The sequence below is a fragment of the Papaver somniferum genome, chromosome 7, assembly GCF_003573695.1.
Source record: "Papaver somniferum cultivar HN1 chromosome 7, ASM357369v1, whole genome shotgun sequence".
NCBI lineage: Eukaryota > Viridiplantae > Streptophyta > Magnoliopsida > Ranunculales > Papaveraceae > Papaver > Papaver somniferum.
The window spans coordinates 204,210,964-204,230,656 of NC_039364.1; the positions used below are offsets into that span (position 1 = coordinate 204,210,964).

Consider the following 19,693-nt stretch of genomic DNA (forward strand, 5'->3'; position numbering starts at 1 on the left):
AGAACTTGTGGAATATACGAAAAACTCAACTAGATTAATTACAAGAGAAATTATAATTAATCTAATTGGAATACACAACCAAACTAATCACCGAAGTAATCAATTTAATTTTCAAAATATTTTGCTCGACAAAAGAAGACTTTCGGAGCAAATAACTAAATAACCAATCAAGATGATTAATTTAGTTCAAGAATGCTCAACATATAGCATCTCATGGAACAACCAACAAGGCCAATATTAATCGACATAGTTGTAAGGTGCTCAACATAAGATACACAATGAAGCCTTCACGGTAAAACATAACAAAATGGATCAATGAAGATCAATACCGTGGATAACATACAAGGATCTATTCTATTTTCCATCACTATTTGCATAACGACATAATAGACTTTATCCTTGTCAAACAAAAGATTTCATCCTATTTTCCATCAAATAAATGACTGCATAGGCATAACTTTTGTAATTGTCAAAAGTCCATTCGTCCTTTCATCAATACGAATATCAATTTATGAACGACTTTACTTTTGACACAATATGGGACCTTCAAGTTCACGGACGCAAATAATACGTATCTCATAAAAATATTGCAATACTTCAAAACAGATTAATATTGCAATAATATCATCCTCCAAATATTTTTAGAATTTAAAACAAATGAAACCTAAAAAATAACATAAGAAGATGAAAACAAAAATAGCTATGTGTAGTCACAATCTTCACTATTCAAAACGCTAGTTATTCTTCCAATTAATCCAGAAAGAAGACTTACTAGGTATCTATCTATACCTCTTAACAATCATTTCACTCACCTTGAATAATCTTCTCGTATTCTCTATATTCTTCAAGATCATCTTCGATTAGGTCAATCCTGGATTCAAGACTATCCATTTTCTCCTCAAGTCTTTTGGAAGAAACTTCAAGTTCATTTTTCAGAGCACGAACTTGTTCCAAGACGAGATTCATGGTTAAAGAGAGCTTATCAAACTGAGAGACAATAGGGTTCTCATCAGAAGAAGAAACATGTTTGTCGTAGCGCGTCTCATTGTCAGAAGAATCGAAACGAATCCTTTTTGAAGGACAAAGAACTGTCCATACATCACTTTCTTTACTTGAAAGACTAGAGGAGGACATGATAGAGAAGATGAAATGAGAGTGATGAAGAGGTAGAGCTTTTAAAAGGAATACAGGTGTAGAATTCCTAGAAACACCCTTTTTATCAAACCCTAACAGAATTTGGTTATCCAAAAAGCTGAAGCCGTTCACAAACAAGACCTGGTAAAAGCACAAACAGAAAATAACAAGATTATATTACAGTACTCTTGTATATCATGATTCTTGTATAAGAGGAAGAAAATACAAGAATCATTTTTCAACAAGATTACTGAGCATAAGGCCTCCAATCCAAGGTTGGACTGGGATAATCTTTGCAAAGAGAGAAACCACCCATTCCACTAGGTTTTTGCTTATCTATTTGAAAAGGAGAGTTATGAAGAACTTTCCTATCCATTGTAGTCACAACTTTAAAAAACTTGACTGCAGATCTTTGCAAATCCTGCACCATTTTTGAAAACACCTTTTGATGAAAGGTAGACTTCCTTTTCTTTTTATGCATATAATGGTTAGTCGGGCATGACTGTTTTTGATTTATCGTGCTAAGATGATCCTGAGATGAACTCAAATGAACAGGGATATTTGGTAGAGCCTTCTCCGAGAACCTTCTGGAGTTCAACACAAAATCAGGAGAGGTTTGCTGACCCCACTCATGAGACACAGACGGACATGTCATGAGGGAATTATGAGAATGATTTTCAGCAAAAAGACTGTGAGAGAAATCATAGATTTTCTTAGGACAATAATCAAGAGTATTCATCCATGCTTTAGTTCTCTCTTACCTCCTTTTCTGGATCTTTCGAAGTGACCTGAACACTTTTATAGCACATGAGACCAGTTTCATTAGTACGGATTTTCTGGATATTCTTATCCTTTACATTGACTAACGGAGTTTCTTTTTGAGACTTTCTTTTACTACGTCTGAGTATTTTCTTAAGTTTCTGTATAAACAGAGACAACGTAGAAATAAAGCAATTCTCACTTTTCTTGTTCGTCAATTTAGGACGACAGGTTTTACAATCAGGAGAAGTGACATGACTGCTATACAATATATGGTCACCTCTTGACATGTATTCGCGATCGAAAATTCTAAGTTTTCCGACAAGTGTATTTCGCGAAAGAGTATTAAGGTTATTTCCCTCAACGATTGCATGTTTTTTGGACTCGTATCTGGATGGCAGCGATCGGAGGATTTTCATCACAATTTCCTTTTCAGGAGTGGTCTTACCCAATGCACATGATGCTTAACAATTTCAGACAGTTTGTGATAAAAATTGTCAAACGATTCTTCTTCTGCCATATAAAGGTCTTCCCATTCGGAATTAAGGTTTTGAAGCCTAGCTTCCTTTTCACTAGGGTTACCTTCAAATACGCTTTCCAAAGTATCCCAAGCTTCTTTAGATGTCATGCACAAGGCCACATGATGTCGAAGATTTGGGGTAATAGCATGCAGGATGACTTTTAGCCCGTCGGAGTTTTGCCTTGCAGCATTATACATAAGAAATTTTTTAGGTACAAATGCATCTCTTTCCATAACAACGGAAGTTTCATAGCCATTCACAACATAGATCCATGATTGGAAGTCACGCGACTGAAGAAATGTGCGCATAGAAACTTTCCACCATAGATAGTTTGAGCCATCGAAGACTGGTGGTACGTTTACAGAGATAGCACTTACGTCCATAGATTCAGATCGCTACAAACACAGACTGATGAGGTCTTTAACGTGTTTGCCTGCTCTGATACCAATTGAAGAAGCGGGGGTCTAACAACACCACCCAATATTTCACTTAGCAATCTGTATGGACTAATTCTGAAATACTTTGCTAGAGAATCAACTAGACAGTCAGACTCAATCTAGATTAAAGTATCTCAAGGAGTCAATATCTCTCACTTGTTTTGATTTACTCAAGCTAAAACAATAGCGAGTCTTTAATCAAACATAAGGAATAACTTGGACGGTACCAAAGACCAATGTCCAAGGATCAATCAATATCAATCAACAACCAAAGGTTGGATTTCCAATTGATGATCATAACGCACAACCTGTATTATTTCAATTATATAAAATATAATGCGGAAAAAAAATAACACAGACACCAGAAGTTTTATTAACGAGGAAACCGCAAATGCAGAAAAACCCCGGGACCTGGTCCAGATTGAATACACACTGTATTAAGCCGCTACAGACACTATGTTACTCCAAGCTAACTTCGGACTGGACTATAGTTGAACGCCAATCAGTCTCCCACTAATTCAAGGTACAATTGTACTCCTACGCCTCTGATCCCAGCAGGATACTGCGCACTTGATTCCCTTAGCTGATCTCACCCACAACTAAGAGTTGCTGCAACCCAAAATCGCAGACTTGATAATAAACAAATCTGTCTCACATAGAAAAGTCTATCAAAGGATAAATCTGTCTCCCACAGAAAAACCCTATAAAATGAAGGTGAACAGGAATCAATTGATAATCCGGTCTTATATTCCCGAATAACAGCCTAGATTAATCAATCACATCTCAACAATTCTTCTTGACTACACAAGCGGTTTGTCGAGGAATCACAAACAGTGAGACGAAGATATTTGTGACTTCTTTATCTTGCCTATTGGAGAACTCTCACGATCTCAAGCCAATCAATAGATTGTACTAGTACGATAGAATATGCAAGATCAGATCACACAACTACGATAAAAGTAGTATCGTTCTGGCTTCACAATCCCAATGAAGTCTTTAAGTCGTTAACCTGGTTTTAGAGAAGAAAACCAAAGGTTAAAGGAGAATATACTCTAGCGAGCGCACTAGTATCACACAGACGTGTGGGGATTAGTTTTGCACAATGCTAGATGTCTCCTTTATATAGCCTTCAAATCAGGGTTTTGCCTTAGTTACAAAGCAATCCATATTCACCGTTAGATGAAAACCTGATTTAGATTCAAGCTAATATTTCTCAACCGTTAGATCGAAAAATGAGCTTGTCACACACACTTGGGTAGATGTTTGCTGGGTTTGTGAAAACCATGCCCAAACGTGTACGTGTATGTTGGTTCAACATAGTAATCCAAAAGGTTAACCATATGAGCAATTCATATTAACATAGTTCTTCTTACCATAACTAGTTCAATTGACTCAAATGAACTAGTTAGAGAGGTGTTCAATTGCTATGAGATCTTATGTAACTACACAAGACACAATTGAAACAAAGATGATTCGATTCGATGAATCGCCTCATGAACTTTATAGCCACGGTTTGCATAAAGCATTCCTTAGTAATTTAAGTTTCATGTTCAGAGCATATCTTTAGATCATAACCACTTAAGCTCACAAAAAAGTTCGCGGACTTAAGGCAACCGACAGCGTTTTCCAAACTCAATAGAAAATCTCGGCAAAGATACTTCCGCCAGTTCGGGGACTAAACACGAAAACGAGTTTTTGGAAAATCCCAGCAGAAATTCTCGGCAAGAGAACTTATGTCAGTTCGCGGACTGGGTTCGCGGACTTGGCAAAGCCAATTCCTCCGATTTCTCTCAATCAAAAAGTTCGAAAACTTCGGATTAAGGAACACATGGTTATGTAATTTAAACTCTCATTCCAATCATTGAGACATTCTCAGAGGACGTTATATAGCCGTTATTCACAGACCGTTTCACGTCAGAGCAATTCTCAAAGTAATTGAAACTTTTCATGACTTTCGTCACTAGGTGAAGATAAACTTGATCAAAGCGAAACGCTTTACCAACACACGATTTTGAGAAAAATATAAGTAGTGAATACTCAGCTCGAAATGTCAAATGTGTATGATCTAGTCTATATAGCATACGACTTTTTGTCTCATAAGAAGTAGGAGATAAAATAGATAGACTTTTGAGTGATAGATAAGTTCAAGTCTCCACATACCTTTTTGTTGATGAAGTTCCACGGTTCCTTGAGTAGATCTTCGTCGTTGTATGATGAATCTCCATGAAGTCCTTGAGCTCAACTACACTTTTCTATCCTAGTCCGAGACTTAGTTATAATAGACTATAAATCAAGACTCATAGTTTTGATCACTAACATTGACAAACATGCTTGATATAGCAACGCATGCGAGGTCGACCGAGCTATGCTCTAACAAATATTATCGGTACCAAATGGATATTCAAGAACAAGTCTGATGAATTTGGCACAATTGTCTATAAATAAAGCTAAACTTGTCGCTCAAGGATATTCACAGATTGAAGGAATCGATTTTGACGAAACCTTTGCACCTGTGGCACGTCTTGAGTCCATTCGATTTTTATTGGCCCATGCATGCTTTCTCAAGGTTAAGTTGTTTCAGATGGACATAAAATCAGCATTCCTGAATGGAATTCTAAAAGAGGAAGTCTATGTATCTCAACCTAAGGGATTCGAAAATCTTGATTTCCCAGATCATGTGCTGAAGATCAAAACGGCATTATATGGATTAAAGCAAGCACCAAGAGCTTGGTTTGAGAAACTTACTATCTCTCTTATTAGAAAAGGATTTTCAAGAGTAGGAGATGATAAAACATTGTTTACCAAATTTAGTGGGAAAAATGTTGTCATTGCTCAAATCTATGTAGATGATATCATCTATGGATCGACTTCTGAAAAATTCGCAAAAGACTTTCAAGTCTTGCTAAAGAATTTGAAATGAGCAACGTTGGTGAATTAAGATACTTCTTAAGATTACAGATTCAAAAACATAAGGAGGGAATTTACTTATCCCAAGAGAAGTACGCACGTAATCTTGTGTCAAGATTCGGTCTGGATAAGTCATCTCCTAAGCTGACTCCCATGCCTACTACTGGTAAATTGCACAGGGATGAGAAAGGAGCAAAAGTGGATCAAAAACTATATCGATCCATTATAGGTAGCCTTTTGTGTCTTACAGCTACTAGACCTGATATTTCCTTCATCGTTGGTTGTTGTGCCAGGTTTCAGGCAGATCCAAAAGAATCTCATCTTGCAGCTGCAAAAAGAATGATACGATATATAAATCACACTGTTGGGTATGGTCTATCATACACTTTTGATACTAATACTGACCTTTCTGCTTATTCTGATGCTGATTGGGCAGGATGTGTAGAAGACAGAAAAAGTACATCAGGGAGCTTCTACTATGTGGGTCTCAATCTTGTAGCTTGGCATAGCAAGAAGCAAAACTCTCAATCCCTGTCTACATGTGAAGCAGAATATATTGCTTCCGGATCATGTTGTACTCAACTCCTATGGATGAAACAAATGCTTGCTGATTATGGAGTTGATACTGGAATAATGAAGATCTTTTGTGATAACTCCAGTGCGATTCGAATTACTGAGAATCTTGTTGAGCACTTAAGAAAAAAGAACATTGACATAAGGTACCATTTTATTCGTGATATTTATGAAAATGGTATCATTGGTATGGAATTTGTGCCTTCCGAACAACAATTGGATGATATTCTCACCAAACCCTTAGACACTGCAACTTTTCAACACTTGCAGCAGTCTATTGGTGTTGTTTTGGTTCATTAAATCGTTTCGATGACTTTTGCCCCTATGCTTATCCTTATATTTTGGGAAATTGAGTCTGAAACTCCAGTAGGTACTTTCCAGTTTAGTTTCTGTAGCATTGTTGTTATATTTTTAGTATCTCCTTTGTGTTTCAAAATCCTTCTTTTATTTCGAAATTAAGGTCGCTCTTGTTGTTCTCTCGGGAATGACATCAAATGGGGGAGAGTTCTTTTGAACTTGTGCTTAATGGTAATATCTTGCGGGGTGTGCGGCTGTGGAATTTTGTAGGGGTTATCTTGTATCTTAAAACTCCTTGATGAATGCATTTAGCTTCGGTTTTATGATTGCATCTAAATTAAGTTGGTATGTATTTTTTCTTTTTGTCTATGAAACATCTCTTCTCGGAAATTTCATTAGGACCCGTTCTTGTACCTTTGCCAATTTTATTGACAAAAGGGGGATAATTAATGTGTAGTTCTACTACATATACATATGGTTTTCGGATCATTGTGTAAGGGGGAGTGGTTTCCATGTGAGATGGAGTATTGACTAAGGGGGAGTGATACATATCACCGTAGTATTATTGTTAAAGTCGTGATGCAATTGGACTTTGATGTTACGTAATAATATTATGTCACTGTATAATAATGATCGAAAATCTCGATTTCTCTCATTATTATAGCTACGGATCTTCAACAACGGTGATGATAAACTTACAACCTTTGGGATCATTGGAGTACTTGGAAGGACGAAGATTTCAGGGAACGTTGAAGATTAGACTATGGAATAGGAGACACTAAAGTTTATCTTTTTTGTATTCCATATTATTAATAGTTTTTCACTAAAATTGACAAAGGGGGAGATTGTTAGAGCATTTCTCGGTCGAACTCACATGCGTTGCTATCTCAAGCATGTTTGTCAATGTTAGTGATCAAAACTATGAGTCTTGATTTCTATTCTACATAGCTAAGTCTCGGACTAGGATAGAAAAGTGTAGTTGAGATCAAGGACTTCATGGCGATTCATCATACAACGACGAAGATCTACTCAAGGAACCGTGAAACTTCATCAACAAAAAGGTATGTGGAGACTTGAACTTATCTATCACTCAAAAGTCTATCTCTTCTATCTCCTACTTCTTATGAGACAAAAGTCATATGTTATATAGACTGGACCATACACATTTAATATTTCGAGCCGAGTATATATCGCCTATCTATATCTCGAAATCATGTGTTGGTAAAGCGTTTCGCTTTGATCGGGTTTATCTTCACCTAATGACGAAAGTCATAATGTTTCAATCACTTTGAAAATCGCTTTGACGAGAAATAGTGTAACAACTATATAACGTCCTCTAAGAATGTTTCAATGGTTGGAATGAGAGTTTAGGCCTATATAATCAATGATGGATATACACATTGTGTGGAAACACATATGTGCATAAGTCCTATTCCTTAATCCGAAGTTTGCGAACTTTGTTGATTGAGAGAAACCGGAGGAATTGGCTTTGCCAAGTCCGCGAACTGACGAAAGTTCTCTTGCCGAGAATTTCTGCTGGGATTTTCCAAAAACTCGTTTGCGTGTTTAGTCCGCGAACCTACTCCGCGAACTGGCAAAAGTCTCCTTGCCGAGATTTTCTGCTGAGTTTGGAAAACTCTGTCGGTTGTCTTAAGTCCGCGAACTTGTTTGCGTATTTGAGTGGGTTATGATCTAAAGATGTGCTATGAACATGAAACTTAAATTACCAAGAAATGCAGTATGCAAACCGTGGATATAAAGTTCATGAGAAGATTCAATCGAATCGAATCATCTTTGTTTCAATTGTGTCTTGTGTAGTTATATAAGATCTCATAGCAATTGAACAACTCTCTAACTAGTTCATTTGAGTCAATTGAACTAGTTATGGTGAATAAGAACAAGGTTAATATGAAATGCTCATATGGTTGACCTTTTGGGTTACTATGTTGAACCAACATACACGTACACGTTTGGGCACGGTTTTCACAAACCCAATAAACGTATATCTCAAGTGTGTGTGACAAGCTAAGTTTTCGATCTAATGGTTGAGAAATATTAGCTTGAATCTAAATCAGGTTTTCATCTAACGGTGAATATTGATTGCTTTGTAACTAAGGCAAAACCCTGATTTGAAGACTATATAAAGGAGACATCTAGCATTGGGAAAAACCAATCCCCACACGTCTGTGTGATACTAGTGCGCTCTCTAGAGTCGATTCTCCTCTAAGCTTTGGTTTTCTTCTCTAAAACCAGGTTAACGACTTAAAGACTTCATTGGGATTGTGAAGCCAGACCGATACTACTTTTATCATAGTTGTGTGATCTGATCTTGCATCTTCTATCGTACGAGTACAATCTTTGATTGGCTTGGGATCGTGAGAGTTCTCCGATAGGAAAGATAAAGAAGTCACAAACATCTTCGTCTCACTGTCTGTGATTCCTCGACGTCCTCTTGTGTATTCAAGTAAGACTGTTGAGAGGTGATTGATTAATCTAGGATGTTCTTCGGGAATATAAGACCGGATTATCAATTGGTTCCTGTTCACCTTGATTTCATATCTTAAGACGGAACAAAAACCTAGGGTTTTTCTGTGGGAGACAGATTTATCCTTTGATAGACTTTTCTGTGTGAGACAAATTTGTTTATTATCAAGTCTGCGATTTTGGGTTGCAGCAACTCTTGGTTGTGGGTGAGATCAGCTAAGGGAATCAAGTGCGCAGTATCCTGCTGGGATCAGAGGCGTAGGAGTACAACTGTACCTTGAATTAGTGGGAGACTGATTGGGGTTCAACTATAGTCCAGTCCGAAGTTAGCTTGGAGTAGGCTAGTGTCTGTAGCGGCTTAATACAGTGTGTATTTAATCTGGACTAGGTCCCGGGGTTTTTCTGCATTTGCGGTTTCCTTGTTAACAAAATTTCTGGTGTCTGTGTTATTTCATTTTCCGCATTATATTGTTTATCTTTATAATTGAAATAATACAGGTTGTGCGCTAAAGTTTAATCGATTAGAGATCCGACCTTGTGATTGTTGATTTCATTGATTAACACTTGGACATTGGTCTTTGGTACCGTCCAAGTTATTCCTTGTATTTGATAAAGACTCGCTATTGTTTTTAGCTTGAGTAAAAATCAAATCAAGAGAGAGATATTAACTCCTTGAGATACTTTTATCTAGATTGAGTCTGACTGTCTAGTTGATTCTCTAGCAAAGTATTTCGGAGTTAGTCCATACATATTGCTAACCAAAAGATTGTGTGGTGTTGTTAGACCCCCGCTTTTTCAGTTTCTGACATTTGAATGTATTCAATGTGTTGAGGAGACTCCAATTGTTTCATAACTTCTATGTCAGAGTATTTCTGTCCCTCTGAGGATAAATAATATTATGTAGTTCTCTACTATCTTATTTACCACTGTGAAGTAATAAAAATATCAATTGTTCTTGTTCTCTGAATGTTCTTGAACTTTTAATTGAGTTTAGAATAAAAGTGATTATCTTATCACACTGATTTAAAATTCTCACAGTGTGCGAATCGCATTGGTTGGTTTTTCACCTTGGTTTGTTTTTGAACCATCTAGGAATCCTGCTTTTCATGGGCCATGGCTCCTGCACGGGTCCAAACCCACCAAAGAGGTTATAAAGGTCACCATTCGCATACCTTTCTTCTTCATCTCCTTGTCCGCGTACGTGAACATGGAATTTTCTAGGGTTCGTGTACCGTCTCCATTAAAGTATATTTGGAGGTCTAGAAAAGGTAAAGGAAGCAATATCTCAAGGAATCTCATCAAGTAAATTTCTTATCTTGTTTTTCTTCTCTCAATCTTCTATTGATTGCTATAATGGAAAGGTCCAATGATGACGATAAGAAATCAAGGAAAACTTCTAAGAATTTTGTTTCATCCTCTCTCTCAAGTAAGATTGTTCAAAAAACCAAGACCTTATTAGAATTATATTCATCATTAATTCTTGTAGTAAGACCTTTCTTCTAGTGGATTCATACAAGAGAAGAAATTGGTAAAGGAAAGTGGTCATAAAGAAGACTTGGTGTGTTTTGAGAAATATAATCTTGGTAACATCTTCAATGGTCTTGGTGAAGGTTTTGACACTCTCACAAGAATCTTATATGCTAACATCCATGATGTTAATCTTGATAACTTGGAATTCAAGACTATGCTAAATAGGAAAAATATTCTAGTTGATAGAGAGTTGATTTCAAAGATTACAAAAATTCTTATGGGTAATTTTCGTATACCTAGACCAAGAGGAGAAAGACCATCATATGAAGCCATTTCTTTTGGTTTTTGTCGAAAGAAGTTTGATCGGATATAAGAGAAATTTCCTATCCAAGATCTTAGTATTTCCTTGAGGATCTTCGGAAAACTTGGCATTTATAATCTTTGTCCCTCCACGATTGAGAACTCTCGTTGGAGTCGTTAATTTGCGGAGTTGGTCTATTTCCTTGAAATGGGTGCTCAAGGTCTTGATATTTGTGGATTTATCATTCTTCAAATGGTCTCGATGGCGTCACCCAACAAGAAGTTAGGCTTTCCATGCTTAATTGGGAATTTTTTTAGTAAATATTCCATTGCTCCCATTGGCAACTCTATTGGAACTCCCAAACTAGTTCGTCCTAGTATTTTCAAACTTATGAATACAAACTTCTACAAAAGACAAAGATGTGATACACTTGACGGTTATTGTGATCGTACCACCTTGGGACTTCTTCAACAAATTCACAAGGGTGTGTGTAAGGTCAATTCCAAGGTAAAATGTGTGCAAGAACAATTGTGTGTGATTGCTACAAAATTCCCGAAATCAAGGAAGAAATGAATAAAGTTCAAGCCTCTTGGATGGATTCTGATGATGATGAAGATGATAATTAACTTCTTTGAAAAAGCGGTGGTCTAACAACCACACCCAATATTTCGTTCGGCAATCTGAATAGACAAACTCCAATATACTTTCAAGAGAATCAACTAGACAGTCAGTTTCAATCTAGAGAAAAGTATATCAAAGAGTTTATATCGACCATAGTCAGTGATTAGAAACTAAAAATAGTAACCTACATGTTGTCGTTACTAATTCGAAACTGAAAATTTCAGTTACGAATATTTAGTAACGGTCCATTTTCAGTTACGAATTTCGTACAGATTCGTAACTGCCCAATTTCTGTTTCTATTAGTAACTGCTGTGTTGAAATCATGCGAATCGAGTGTGTGCAGGGAACACTTTCTAATTTTATTCCGCCCAAATTTTGTAACTGTTAAGAAAACTTCGAAATGTTTCCACCCTATGTATCTATCGATCCATTCCCACAAACTCTTTTCTTTTTTTCTCTTCCTTCTTTAACGAGCAGAGAAAAGAAGCCATGTCTTCTTCTCTTTTTTCCTCTTTTCTTGCTTCTGCTCGAACACCATCATCGCTCTCTCAATGATGCCAGCAACAGTATCTAACTTTTTCTTCTTCCTCGATCAGTTTTTCTTGAACCCTTTTAATTAATCTCTACACTAGAATACCTACATCCAGTATTTCTATTTATTATCTAGGGTTTCAATTATAGAGATTCAGTAAGAGATTACTTCGATTGAGCAAATCTTTTTCCGATTTTAGAGTCGTTCTTAATCAGGTGATGTTTCAATGGTTTAGTTTTTGTTAATTTTTTTTGATTGGGTTCATTTCTAGGTCAGTGATAAATTTTTGCGTTTTCTTATAAGAGAAGGAAAGATCTGATTTCTAATTAAATTTTGGGTTTTATTTTAGAAATCAAATTATTGAATAATTTGAGTCGCGGAAGCCCAATTAGTGCAACTGTATAAAAGGGATTGAAGGAGGGAAAGAAGAGAAAGTTATATTTGATTTTCTATGATTCAAGTTTTTAGGTTGTTTTCGGTATGATTTACTGATTCTGGATGGTTGGATTGGATTTACAGTAGTAGGAGAATTACAAAATGGTATTAAGAATAGGCCGTCCTGAACTGGAAAGAAAGGAGAAGAAGGATATTGATGAAAGAACAGCTGGTAAATTCTTGTTCCTTTGTGTATTTGTCAAGTTTTGTTTTGCTTTGTTTTCAAATTAATTTTTTGTCTGATCAATTGTAATCCTAAGATTATTGTCTTAGATCCCCGTGAATTGTTAATTCTTTAACATATACTACTCATTGGCTAGTCTAGGTACAGTAATAAAATTCTGAGAATTCTCTCAATTATATGCTTAACAACATGTTGAATCTTCTCGATTGAATACACATCTTGGCTTCTGTTAGTGCTTAGCGAAATCTGAAAAAAATGACATACTATTTGATAAAGTATCCCTTAAGATCTGTGCACACGCCACAGTTGTTAGAAGTTTTTGGTTTTCATTTAGCTGGAGAGGCAAGGACTTTGACGCTAACAGTCACAGACATTGGTTATGATATATACGTGTATGTTTAGTTCAGGATCACATGATTTGAAAAGTTTACAGGCAATGTGCAAATGGATATTATAGACACTTATGTGTTGTATTAGGTCGTTCAATTGACAAGGAAAATAATTTCCACTTTCTAGAGCTAAATGTATGTCGTACCTATACATCTTGTATCTATGGAGTATTTACTGGATTCGGTGAATTCTATAGTAAATTAGTGAATGATATTTCTTGTCATTCCCTTTTTACTAGTTGGTTGGTCATATACACAATCAAATCTCTAATTTCATGATGATTTCTGTTTATAACGCATCTTCCTTTTGAATTAGTGTCGTGTACTAATGCTCGTCTTTTTCTTTTGTAGGGTACTGAAGTTAACAACGTGAATGACATTCTTTGTCATAACAGTACTTTATTTTGTTTTTGCTTTATTCTGTAACCTCTATTGCTTAATTATGTAACCTCATGTTGGTGACAAGGTTTTCTACCTTCCTCAAAGTCACTTGGAACAGGTTATGGTTGAAATTGTGTACATGTTTACTGTTACATCAATGTTAATAGTGATGTTAAGTCTTATTATTTATGTTTGATTTTGGGTTTGTAGGTTGAAGCATACACTAATCAAGAATTTGATATACAATTGCCAAAGCACAATTTGCCTTCACAAATTCTTTGTCGGGTTGTATACATGCAGTTAAAGGTATATGAATTTCTCTATGAGTCTCAATATACCACAGCATTATGTGTTCAGACTAGTTAATTTTCATTTAGTTTTCTTAGATTTTTACTTTGGTGGGGATACTTGTTGTTTCAACTTGGTGTTGCAGGATGAATTAGAAACTGATGAGAGGTGACTTTGTTTCCTGAGATGAAAGTCGGATACTCATTCAATTTGCTTATGTGGTTGTTTTATCCGGACTCTGCATGTGGCTAATGCTTTGCATCTTTACAGGAAGAGGTGTCTGGTATTGAGAATGCCTTCCTAAAGCGGCATGCTGATGCATGCCTTCCTGTGCTGGTTGGTTTTCTAATTGAAATTTATAAAAACTTGTATATGCTATACTAAACCCGTTTCCTTCAGGAAAATTTAGTATCACATAATTTTCTGTGTATCGGTTTGAAGCTAATTGGCTGGTTTCTTAAAGGTTAGGTAAACTTTTTGTTTTGTCACAGGACATGTCTCAACAGCAGCCGTCGCAAGAACTGGTGGCTAGGGATTTGCATAGGTTAGAGCGGCGCTTTCGCCATGTGTACCGTGGTAAGTTGAACTCTCCCTTCATTATGAATTTTCTATGAATCAAGTCCATCATGGAGTCAGTATTTTTTCTATGTTTTGTTAATCAATCCTTTCTCTCTTTTTTTTTTTTTTTTTTGTGTTTCGTTACAAAAGGTCATCCGAACCGGCATTTGTTTACCACTGGTTGGAGTAATTACGTGAGCTCGAAAAAGTTTTTTACTGGAGATACTTTTGTCTTATGTTTTTTTCTCTTTTCTTTTCATTACTTCTCACAGACATTTACGATGAGGCTGCTCAGTAGTAATCTGCATTTTCTTGTTCCAACGGACTTGCTTTAGAACTTAAGTTTCAGTCATTAAGTTTTAAGGGATCTTTTGTGCACAAGGGCGAAAATGGAGAACTTCGTGTTGGTGTTCGCCGTGCAATGGAGACACAACAGAATCCTTCTTCATCTGTTATATCTTTTCGCAGCATGCAACTTGGTGTACTTGCCACTGCATCTCACGTTATATCTACTGGGACCATGTTTAGTGTATATTACCTTCCTAGGTAAGAAGTATTATATTCCGCAGTCCATATTTTTATCATACTTGCACATTTTAGCTGATATTTGTTGATTTTTCACAGGATGAGTCCGTCCGAGTTCCTAATTCCATACGATGAATACATGAGATCAGTTAGGAACAAATATTCCATTGGACTGAGGTTCAGAATGAAGTTTGAGGGAGAAGAAGGCCCAAAACAAAGGTGAATACAAATGAGTGTTTTAAATTCATCTCTTTTGTCTCTCAGTAGATGTAAATATTAACTCCAGTTTTGGTGTATGTTAGAATTGTGGGTACAATAGTTGGAATTGACGATGTTGATCCGGTTAGGTGGCCTAGATCGAAATGGAGATGTCTCACGGTAAGTTATTGTAGTTATATGAATTGAATTTTTCTGAATCCAACTTTCTAGTTATTTTCCATATGTATTATCCTCTGTCTAGGTTACCTGGGATGAACCTTGTTTAACAGTTGTTCGTCCTAAAAGAGTTTCTCCTTGGACAATTGAACTATCTGACAATGCAAGGACCAATTCGATTCCAGTACAACTGAAAACGGCAAGAAGGGTCCGAATCTCCTCATCTGCTGATTCATCTATCCTGGATGATGGTTAGTTTTCAATGTCTGTCTTATTTACTTGTAGGAATTTCTTTTTAATGTTACCTGAAGTACTTGCCTCTAAGGTTATTACAGATATAATGACGGGGTAGGATCCGTTGACATGGTTATATCGACATAATCCGTTGATATGGTTATAGTTTTTCTTAATGAACCCAAACGGCAAGGATTTTGAAGCTAATTTTTTGGTTACATGTTCTTCTTATAAGTCTCTACATTCCAACCAAAAATGAGAGCATTCCGAGATGTATAAAACCGCCATCTACGATTTTGAATATTAACAGTTGAAGATTAACGGTTGAAATTAAAATTTGTGGATGATGAAGTTTCGTATTTCGGAATACTCTCATTTTTGGTAGGAATGTAGAGTTTTACAAGAGGAACATGTCACAAAAAAATTAACTTCAAATTCATTGCCGATTGGGCTCAGTAGAAAAAATGGCGCTAAAATGTAAAGATTATGTCAATATAACCATGTCAACGGATCCCGCCCCTATAATGATTCGAACAATGTTTGCTTCTTTCGAATGTAGAATGAATGAATGTTTGAATGACTTCTTTTGAATGAAGAATGAATGTTTGAATTGGATTGGATTGAATGACAACAATTCCAGGGGATAGGGTACTTGCAGGGTAAAATAAAAGGGGTGGGAATTAATTTTGACCAGGTCAATGAAGACGGGCCTTTTTCTTTTGGTTATAAAAAAATTAGTAACGGCAAAAAAGTGTTACTAAAGTTTTACCAGGATAATTGGGGTGGGTCAACGTTGACTTAGTCAATATATTTTTAACCCTGGTAAAAATTTAGAAACGGTCCTGGCGCGGTTACTAATTTTTATTTGGTAACGGCCCTGTTTCCATTACGAAAACTGTTACATTTCCAGATTAGTAACGGCAACATCTTCGTTACGAATATTTGTTACACCCCCTTTTGTAACGGTTGGTTTGTGTTACAACCCCATTTAGTAACGGAAATAGGAAGTTACTAAACGCGAAATATGGTGTAGTGTATCTCTGTTTCTCAATTCAATCCGCAATCAGCAAATAGGAATTTGCAAGCCCGATTGAATATAAGAGAAATAACTTGAACGGTACCAAAGACCAATGTTCAATGATCAATCAATTTCAATCAACAACAAAAGGTTAGATTTATCAATTGATCGATTCAACGCACAACCTGTGATATTTCAATTATATAACAAAATACAATGTGGAAAAGAAATAACACAGACACCAGAAGTTTTGTTAACGAGGATACCGCAAATGCAGAAAAACCCCGGGACCTAGTCCAGCTTTGAACACCACACTATATTAAGCCGCTACAGACACTAGCCTACTACCAATGAACTTCGGACTGGAATGTAGTTGAGCCCAAATCAATCTCACACTGATCAAGGTACAGTTGCCTCCTTAGATCTCTGAACCCCAGCAGGATTCTACGCACTTGATTCCCTTAGCTGATCTCACCCACAACAAAGAGTTGCTACGACCCAAAGTCGAAGACTTGATAAACAAATCTGTCTCCCAAAGAAATACCTACTAGTTTTGTTCCGTATTTTGATAAATCAAGGTGCACATGAACCAATTGATAAACCGGACTTATATTCCCGAAGAACAACCTAGTATTATCAATCACCTCACAATAATCTTAATCGTATGGTAGCGAAACAAGATATTGTGGAATCATAAACGATGAGACGAAGATGTTTGTGACTACTTTTAATCTTGCCTATCAGAGATAAATCTCAAGCAAATCTTAGCAAAGATAATACTCAATCACGATAGTAAAAGTAAGATCAGAACATGAAACTACAGAGAAAACAGTTGGGTCTGGCTTCACAATTCCAATGAAGTCTTCAAGTTGTTAACCTTTAGGGTTTCGTGAAAAACCTAAGGTTAAAGGAGAATCGACTCTAGTCGCAACTAGTATCAAACATGAGGTGTGGGGATTAGGTTTCCCAGTTGCTAGAGTTCTCCTTTATATAGTTTTCTAATCAGGGTTCGCAATCTAAGTTACCTTGGTAACAAAGCATTCAATATTCACCGTTAGATGGAAACCTGATTAGATTCAAGCTAATATCTTTCAACTGTTAGATCGAATTTAGCTTGTTATACACAAATGAAATGTATCTTCATTTAGGTTTATGTAACCGTAGCTAAACGTGTACACCATGTTGGCTCAACAGTAGTTAACCGAGGCTAGCTATATGAACACTCTCATATCAACCTTATTCATCTTAACCATAACTAGTTCAAATGACTCGAATGAAACTAGTTAAAGAGTTGTTCAATTGCTATATTCTCATAGAAGTATACAAGAATACAATTGAAGAAAAATTGGTTTGATTCACTCAAATCAATTCATGAACATTATAGCCACGGTTTGCAAAGAATGCATTCCTTATTATATAAATGTATTTGTTCATGTCACAACCGATCTTAGAACTTTAACCACTCAAGTACGCAAACGGGTACGCATACTTGAATAGCCGGACCAAGTTTGGTTTTCGCCAGTATGCGAACGGGTACGCATACCTCCAAACCCAGCAGAATTTTCCGGACATGAACCTTACGCCAGTATGCGTACGGGTACGCGCACTTAGGTTCCAGGACTTCTGAAACTAACAGGTACGCATACGGTTATGCATACTATGGCTCCCGGACATGATCACATATATGCAAGAGTGCATAACATGTTTATAATCCAATGTTGGTTAAGTGTTCTAAGCTCTATTTGAATCATTGAAACTTTCTTAAAGGATGATAATAACCGTTTTCACCCACTATTAGCATCAAAGCAATTTTCAAGTTATTGAAATAATCATAACGAAACATTCCAAGTCTACACCAAATGATTGTATCACACAAACCATGTAAGATGTTACTCGACGATTTTCACATGATCATCTTTTGACTTTTGTCAAGAATATAAGATGAACTTCGTTGAAACGAAAGATTACCAACACATATTTCGAAAAATATGTAAGCGAGTTAAACTCAGCTCTAAATCTCAAATGTGCATAATCGAAAACCATATAGTAATACAACTTATGTCTCAATATAGGAGATAGAGTAGAAATTGACTTTCCAGGTGATAGATGAGTTTTAGTCTCCACATACCTTTTATTGATGAAGTTCCACAAGCTCTCCTTAGTAGTTCTTCGTCTTCAATTGATGAACTCCGTGAAGTCTAATGCTCAACTACACAATCTATCATAGTCCGAGACATCACTATAAGTATACTAGAAATCAAGACTTATAGTTTTGATCACTAACATTGATAAACAAGCTTGAGATAGCAACGCTTGCGAGTTCGACCGAGCAGTGCTCTAACAATCTCCCCCTTTGTCAATTTTAATGACAAAACTATCAATACATATGGATTACAAAATAAATAAACTTTGTAGCTTCTCATCCAAATGGTTGATCTCCTTGGTTCTTCAACATTACTCGAAATCTTCGTCACTTCCAAGTATTCCAATGATTCCAAATGTGTTCAACTCAGCATCATCGTTGTTGAAGATCCGTAGCTATAACAATGAGAAAACAGTTTCTCTCAATCATTGTTATACAGTGTCATAGTATCATTATACATCATCAAATTCCAATTGTATCACAACTTTGACAACAATACTATGGTGATATTTATCACTCCCCCTTAGTCAATACTTCATCTCAGTATGAAAACCACTCCCCCTTACATAATGATCCGTAAACCATATATATTTGTAGTGTGAACTACACATTAATTCTCCCCCCTTTTTGTCAATATAAATTGGCAAAGGTACGAAAACTAGTGGGATCCTCATGAAATTTTCATAGAGATACTTCATGACCAAAAGAGAACAACATACCAACTTGTTTCGATGATTTCACATAGTCGAAACTTAGTGTATTCATCAAGGAGTTTATAAAGATACAAGATAACTCCTACAATATTCCACAACCACACTCCCCACAAAGATTTGGAAATTAAGTACAAGTTCAATTTAGAACTCCCCCCCATAACATGTCATTCCCGAAAGAACAACAAGAGTGACCTTACTTTTATAAGAAAGGAAGGATTTCTTTGGACGTTAACAAATCGCATGAAACATGAATTTGTATCCAAATATCTCAATTGAATTAACCACAAGGAAAATGATCAATTCAATTGGCTATTCTCAACATAAGAGAACTTACGGAGCAACACAGTACATACACAAAGATGTGGATCAGGGAAAGACCAATACTGCGGAATAATCAAAGATTCATTCTATTT

At 36.2% G+C, this 19,693-nt stretch overlaps 2 long non-coding RNA genes across 2 annotated transcripts; both read left to right on the forward strand.

The window, feature by feature from the left end:
* Positions 1 to 12,425: 12,425 nt before the first annotated feature.
* On the forward strand, positions 12,426 to 13,733 carry LOC113293292. Its single transcript, XR_003332185.1, has 3 exons — positions 12,426 to 12,644; positions 13,397 to 13,544; positions 13,637 to 13,733. It is a non-coding gene; the product is annotated as an uncharacterized LOC113293292 (long non-coding RNA).
* A 250-nt stretch (positions 13,734 to 13,983) lies between these two features.
* On the forward strand, positions 13,984 to 15,662 carry LOC113293291. The gene is made up of 6 exons (XR_003332184.1): positions 13,984 to 14,050; positions 14,206 to 14,290; positions 14,545 to 14,818; positions 14,897 to 15,016; positions 15,100 to 15,175; positions 15,258 to 15,662. It is a non-coding gene; the product is annotated as an uncharacterized LOC113293291 (long non-coding RNA).
* The last annotated feature ends 4,031 nt before the right edge of the window (positions 15,663 to 19,693 follow it).